Source organism: Corapipo altera, unplaced genomic scaffold, assembly GCF_003945725.1.
Source record: "Corapipo altera isolate COAL_440 unplaced genomic scaffold, ASM394572v1 126, whole genome shotgun sequence".
In the NCBI taxonomy this organism is placed as follows: Eukaryota; Metazoa; Chordata; class Aves; order Passeriformes; family Pipridae; genus Corapipo; species Corapipo altera.
Window position 1 is genome coordinate 2,422,573 of NW_020884937.1, and position 7,321 is coordinate 2,429,893.

The 7,321-nt window shown below is 46.9% G+C and overlaps 1 long non-coding RNA gene across 1 annotated transcript; it reads right to left on the bottom strand.

Annotated features, from left to right (window-relative positions):
• Positions 1 to 422: 422 nt before the first annotated feature.
• Positions 423 to 6,561, bottom strand: LOC113955316. The gene is made up of 3 exons (XR_003530491.1): positions 6,282 to 6,561; positions 5,331 to 5,370; positions 423 to 725 (listed from the first exon to the last, which is right to left on the bottom strand). It is a non-coding gene; the product is annotated as an uncharacterized LOC113955316 (long non-coding RNA).
• Between the last annotated feature and the right edge of the window lie 760 nt (positions 6,562 to 7,321).

Below are 7,321 nucleotides of genomic sequence, written 5' to 3' on the forward strand. Positions count from 1 at the left end.
GCTGGCAGTTTTGTTATATGCTCTCCCCTCAAATCAATACTTAATAGATGAGAGGGATACTTGAGACTGAATACAATTTCAGCAGGATGGAAGGTACTTCATTACAACCTGACTGTCTGCTTTTTTTCCTACAGCCAATTTGCAGTCTCTTAAAATGATCACGGACATAACTTAGATCAAAACAAACCAAATCCCCCACGTGAAAGATAATGCACTGGTGCTCCTGGCAACCCCCTCCCTGGAAAGATAAATGGGTTTCATTTCTATCTTTAAAGGATTCAAGCAAGGTCTAGAGGCAAAAGTTGCAGTTGGAAAGAAAACTCATCTTGTTGAAGGGGGACATGGGCCTGGGCAACCCAGTCTAGGTGGCCCTGCTTGAGCAGATCCAGGGGTTCTTTCCAACCTCAACCATTCCATGAGTCTCTTTATCTCCCAGTACAAACCCAGAGGTGCAAAGAATTACATTATCACAAGATCCATCTTCACACTGCTGCCTGCTCACGGATATGTGTCAACCTTGTGGCACCTGTGGTTTTCCTAAAGCTTCAGATCTTGGAATTGTGCAAGAGTGACAGTAGATGCAGACTCAGCAGTCCAAGGCCATTGAATCATTGTTCCCTGATAACTGATGTAATGAGGGATGATCCCACTGTTACCTAATTCTCCCATTCAAACCAGGCTGCAGCTGCCTCCAGTGACTTGACTTGTATGATGGTAAATTGATCCTGGTAAAAGAAATCCAAGGTAAAACCTAAATGTAGCAAGAAGAAATAGCTAAAGAAATAACTTCACTTACAGAGGACAAGCCACAACTGGGGTGGACTGGCTTTAGACTAGACCAAATAATTCTGTGTAAAGTGGGAAACCAGCTGATGAAACAGCCCCATTCAGCTGATCCCATCTGCCAATCCCATCAGCTGTGTGGGTGCTTGCTGATGTCCAGCACTCCTGGGAGAAACCAAGATCTGTGTTTTGAGGGAGAAGCATTTTTACACCCAGTGATTTGAGAAATAAACCACATAAATGCATATAAATCACAGGAGAGCACAGGAGGATGAGGCCAATGCAAGGCCCCAAAGGATGTGAGGGTTTTTACGCCGTTGCTGTGGGGGTGAGGAGACTGGGGCAGCAAAGCCACAGCTTTGAGTCCAGAACAAAGTGGGAAATGATTTTTAATGTTACTACAGGAAACCTTGGAGGAAGGCAAACTTCTACAAGACACTTAGTGCCACATACATGTGAGAAAAGTGGGTACTTTATATGAGGAGAAGGACTTGGGAATGCTGGTGGATGAGAATCTTGACAAGACCCATCACTGTGCTCTGGCAGCCAAGGAAGCCAAAAGTGTCCTGGGCTGCACCAAAAGCAGAGTGGGCAGCAGGGCAAGGGAGGGGGTTCTACCCCTCTGCTCTGTCCTGGTGAGACCCCACCTGCAGTGCTGCCTCCAGCTCTGGGGCTCCAAACACAGGAAAGATGAGGAACTGTTGGAGCGGGTCCAGAGGAGGCCACGGAGATGCTGGCAGGGCTGGAGCCCCTCTGCTCTGGAGCCAGGCTGGGAGAACTGGAGGGGTTCACCTGGAGAAGAGAAGGCTCCAGGGAGACCTGAGAGCCCTTTCCAGGGCCTAAAGGGGCTCCAGGAGAGCTGGAAAGGGATTTGGGACAAGGAATGGAGGAACAGGAATACAGGGAATGGCTTCCCATTGCCAGACAGCAGGGTTAAATGGGATATTGGGAAGGGATTCCTGGCTGTGAGGGTGATGAGGCCCTGGCACAGGTTGCCCAGAGAAGCTGTGGCTGCCCCTGGATCCCTGGAAGTGTCCAAGGCCAGGTTGGATGGGGCCTGGAGCAACCTGGGCTGGTGGAAGGTGTCCCTGCCCATGGCAGGGTTGGAACAAGATGATCTTTAAGGTCCTTTCCAGCCCAAATCATTCTGTGATTCTCTGATTCTTTACTTCAGTGTTGGGATATCTGAAATGTCCACACAGGACGGGAACACAACCTACAGGAGACCCAAACCCTCCTGGGCTGGTACTATGAGAACAAACAGGAGACCCTCTAATAACTCCAGACAGGGATTTTCAGACAACTGAGTCTCACTGTGAATAACTCAGGGCAAACAAACCCTCCAAGACACACATTTCCAAGGCTCTCTCCCAGAACCACATTAATATTCAGATGTTTATCACACCACTTATACCACAAATCATTTCTTTTTAAGCACTGCTTTTGTGTTCTTTGTATGTGAATCTCTCTGCAGAAGAAAACCAGCAATTATGTTAAATTCTCTTCAAGTAATTCAAGCCTTTATCATCCCAGTGCTGGTGTCTGCTTGTCTGGGGTGTGTGCTTATCACACTCTGCTTGCATTTTGTGAGTCTAATAACCCATTTTCACACTGACAGGTTTTGACTACACTTCTGGATATAAAACCAGTGAATCCACACCTGAGATGGAAAATGATAGAAAGACAAACAAGCAACTTATAAATTTAAAATCAGAGATGTCTCCCTTGGTCTTCAGAGATGTTATAGAATCACAGAATGGTTTGGGTTGGAAGGGACCTAAAGGATCATCTGCTTCCAACCCCTTCAGGCTGAAATCAAAGCATAAATACTGAAGGTAAATATAAGATGTGAGGAAATGCTCCAAACCTAATTCCATCATTTAGGCAACTTGAAAATAACAGGTAATTTGCACCTGCAGTCCTCAGGTAAGACCAGAAGCTTATTAAACCTCATGAGACACAAAATGATGGGATGAGGAAATAGTGGGAATAGAATTAATAATTTATTTATGGCCTGCCACTGCCTGAGGGGAATAAGATGCAGTGTGGGGAGGGGAAAATGTAATATACCATAAAATCATGTCTATTGATTTTCCACATCTCATAGATTTATCTACTTTTACTTTAAAGGCTCATGTTTGAACAGATTTCATAGGTGTTTCCTGAGGGTGAAGAGAGAGTGATCAGAGACAAAAGGGTGAAGCCTGGAAAAATATTCTCTTCTGGACACCAGAGGGTTCCTGCCTGTATTATTTTGTTTATCTGGCTCATTCTGGCTGGTTTATTTTTCATCTTCCTGGGGTCTCTGGCAGTACTTGGAATGAAACCTCTCTCTTTCTGGTTTGTCCAGGACTTGCTGGATTTGGGTAGCCTTGTACTAATGGATTTCTCACGGGTACCAACAACAAGCTGTTGGACACCAACACCGAGGACCAGAGCCTGCACTGGTCCATGTGACATCTCTAAACTGTGCAGGGAAGGATGGAGGGACATCTGGGCACTTGGAAATCCTTCAATGAAATCTTCTTTCAGGGCATGTTCTTATGTGAGGTTGGTTCTTTGATGTTCTGTCACAGCTCTGGCAGAGTTTGGTTTGCTAAAACACAGACACACACATGGATGTCTCAGACTTTCCTGCTCTTGGGTCTTCCTGCTTTTCAGGTGGGTTGGAGAGACCCTCTGCTCTGGAGCCAGGCTGGGAGAGCTGAGGGCGTTCACCTGGAGAAGAGAAGGCTCCAGGGAGACCTGAGAGCCCCTTCCAGAGCCTAAAGGGGCTCCAGGAGAGCTGGAGAGGGACTGGGGACAAGGGATGGAGGGACAGGACAAGGGGAAATGGCTTCAAACTGCCAGAGGACAGGGTTAGTGGGATATTAGGAAGAAATTCTTCCCTGTGAGGGTGGAGAGGCCCTGGCACAGGTTTCCCGGAGAAACTGTGGCTGCCCCATCCCTGGAAGTGTCCAAGGCCAGGTTGGACAGGGCTTGGAGCAACCTGGACTAGTGGAAGGTGTCCCTACCCATGTCAGGGGCTGGAATGGGATGATCTTTGGGTTCCCTTCCAAACCAGACCATTGTAGGTTTGCAGCTCATTTTGAAGGTGAGATCTGTTCCCCACACGAGCACTTTAGAGCATTTCCCTTCCAGGCCAGTGAGGTGGGTCCCACAAATTGTCCATAGACAATGGAATGTTGTGACCTCCACAGGCCACGTGGCCTCAGCAGCCTTTCACAGGACTTTGGTGGGTTTGGGGTGGTTGGTGGGTTTGAGGGTGTCAGTAGTGTCTCTGTGCTTTGAGGGGTTTCTGAATGGGCTGCTTTGGGGCTGGTTGTTTTCCATGCTTGTTGTGGGGTCCAGAAAACAGATACTGGGAGAGTAGGAGGGAAGAGGAGGACAGGAAAGATGCAAATAGGTCAGTGACAACACTCATGGGAGCGACTGAGGGTAACCAAGAAATAAGAATATCGTGTTTCCATTATTATTTATTACATCACATTTAGTATACAAAGTTAGGGTATTTTTAGTGCCCTTTATAGTGCAGTCAAAGGTAAATCTGGCAACCCTAAAGTTGTGCTCATGCTGAAATGTATCACACGCTGCCATCCTGACTTCCTAAGTCAGCTGAACAGCAGGATAATGAATTGCTGGAGAGGGAAAGCAACTGCACACTGAGCAGTTCTTTCATTTGCCTTCCCCTGCTTATGAATCCAACTCTCCAGTGGCACTTTGCCCAGTTCATTTTACTTTAGCAGCTGGTAAATGAATAAGTGATCAGGAAGCGTTTCCAATAAATGTAATTACTCCTCTGCTAGGGAGAGTTGTGGCAAAGGCAGCCCAGAAACATTTTATATACAACAATAAAAAGGGAGAGAATACATTAAATGAGGAGGGTTTCCTTAAAAAATTCCAGCTTAACTTGATTCTCATGGGTTAAAGGAAACCACCACTGAAGTCCCAGCCTGGTGAAAATCAGGAAAGAGCTACTTTAGCTGTGGAATGAATTCCCTCCAGTGGATCTACGTGCCTTGCTAGTGCTAGAATGGAAAGTTCATAGAATCACAGAATGGTTTGGATTGGAATAAAAAGATCATCCAGTTCCACACCCTGCCATGGGCAGGGACACCTCCCACCATCCCAGGTTGCTCCAACCTGGCTTTGGACACTTCCAGGGATCCAGGGGCAGCCACAGCTTCTCTGGGCAACCTGTGCCAGGGCCTCCCCACCCTTTCAGCCAAGAATTTCTTCTGAACATCTGATCTAAATCTCTCCTCTTTGAGTTTGAAACAATTCCCCCTTGTCCCATCTCTACCTGCCCCAGTAAAGTTGCTGGTGGAAATAAGAGCCATTTTAATGCAGGAACAACTGGATGCTCCCCTGGGAAGAGGGTCTGGCTGTGCAGGGGCTGTTCTCCACCACATCTGCTGGCACAACAGCTCTGGATTTTGCCCTCAAGCACTCGGGCACTGAAACACTGCCAATCTGTGATTGCAGAGCTGCAGCCATAAAGTGTGGCCTCTGTCTGGGCAAATACAGCCCACGTCATAAAAACTCACCCACCTGAGTTCATCCAGTCCAAAGGCACTCCTGAAAATCCTGCTTTGAAGTACAGAAGAAAGGAAGGACAAGAGAAAGGAATATCAACTTGGAGATCAGATCATTCCTTTCTGTTCAGATGTTCCTGCAAAACTATTGCTGTGCCACAACAGAAGGAAAATAAAAATAAAAACCAGAGGTGGTTTGTTTCTTCGGTTTTTTGGGTTTTTTAATAAATTCTACTGAGGGTGGTTCAAATGTTCCCAGAGGAATAAAAAGGAACGTTGTATCAAAACTTCAACTTCTCTTTTCTCTTACTGGAAGTTTCAAAAGGCTCTCTGGTGGGTTTGAGTGGAATTTCATCAGAATAGGCATTTTCTCACAGAACTTTTCTTTGACAGAGAAGAGTTCAATGAAAAGGTTCTGCAGCTGCTTTATATAGGAGAAAACAAGACATGGAGAAAGGGAGAAATCTCTGTAACCTGAGTGTGGACCACAAGAGCTTTATGCTGGTGTCAGATCTATGTGTCTCAAAGGAATCTGAGCCTGGAGAGCAGATACTCCAATTCACTTCCACGAGCTCAGAGACACTGGCTGACCATGACACCTGATTTCTGTGCCTGTCTGACCCAGCACAGCCCTAAGTGACCTGTCTGGAGTCACACAGGGAATTCCTGCAGAGCACGGATTGAACACAGGTCTTTTCAGCTCCACAACTGTGTCAAAACCTGTCAATCCCTTTGGCTTTTGGGACTCTCCGCTGACATCTGGGTTGGTGACTCCAAAATAGGAACCCTTTAAGCCTTCAAATTGGAAAAACATTGTCCAATTGAGTAATGTTGTAAGCTGAGTTCAGTAAGATGAGTCCTAGTGTCCCCAAGGTACCTGGGTACCTAAAAAAGGAGCTGACTTCTCAAAGGTGCTCTGAAATCAGTCCTGTTGCTCAGGCACCTCAGTATGTGTCTCCTAACCTGACTCCAGGTCCTCTTCTGATGTTCCTCAAGCTTCATCTTCCCTTCCATCTGTACCATATCTGCATCCTCAGCTCTCTTCTAGGGTTTCAAACACTGACCAACTCTCCCACCAGCCAAAGGCCACATGGGACCATTTCCCTTTGTGAGCCAGACTCAGTAAAACTGAGTTTACAAATGCTCTCATCAGCAGTGCTCAGTGTGTCTTCACTGAGTAATGGGCTGTGGCCACTGATTCTTGGCAGGAATGGTTTGTCTTCCAAAGTTGCTGCTGCTTTCAGCATCCACAGGCCAGTTAAAACCTTTGGGACTTGCTTGGCTTGATTTGTAACCTTGTGTCATGTCACAGTTGACAGCTGAGATCCTTTAAACTGAGCCCTTCACAACCATCTAAGTTGCTCTCAGGAGAGGCCTTTGGTCTTTTGGTTGTGCATAAACCCCTGCATCCATCACACCACAACCTGTTCCAGTGCAAACACCAAACAGCACTCTGTGAGATAGAAAAACATGGAATTCTGGGATGGGTTTGGTCAGAAGGGACCTTAAAAACCATCCAGTTCCAACCCCATGCCATGGGAAGGGACACCTTCCACTGGACCAGGTTGCTCCAAGCCCTGTTGAACACCTCCAGGGGTGGGGAATCCACAACCTCTCTGGGCAATCAGTCCCTCCTGGCCAAGACTGTGCTCAGTGTGGATAAACAGAGTGGATTCCAGTGGGAGTCCTCACACCAGAGGTTTATTGACCCTCACACCAGATGTTTATTGACCCTCACACCAGATGTTTATTTATCCTCACACCATGCAGAGGAGAGTGGGTTTCCAGGAGATGTCTTTGCTGCTGCTCTGCCAAATAGAACAGGAACGTGCAGGTTTTAAAAGGCAGAGCCCCAGCCCATCCCTCACAGAAGACACCTCCACCCTGACCTTTTGCATTATTGAATATCCTCACTGCCACAAAAAGGATTGATTTTCTTCCCAGGCAGTGATGGATGGAGAGACACAGCCCAGAGGGAAGAGCTGCAAATTAACCTGGGTCAA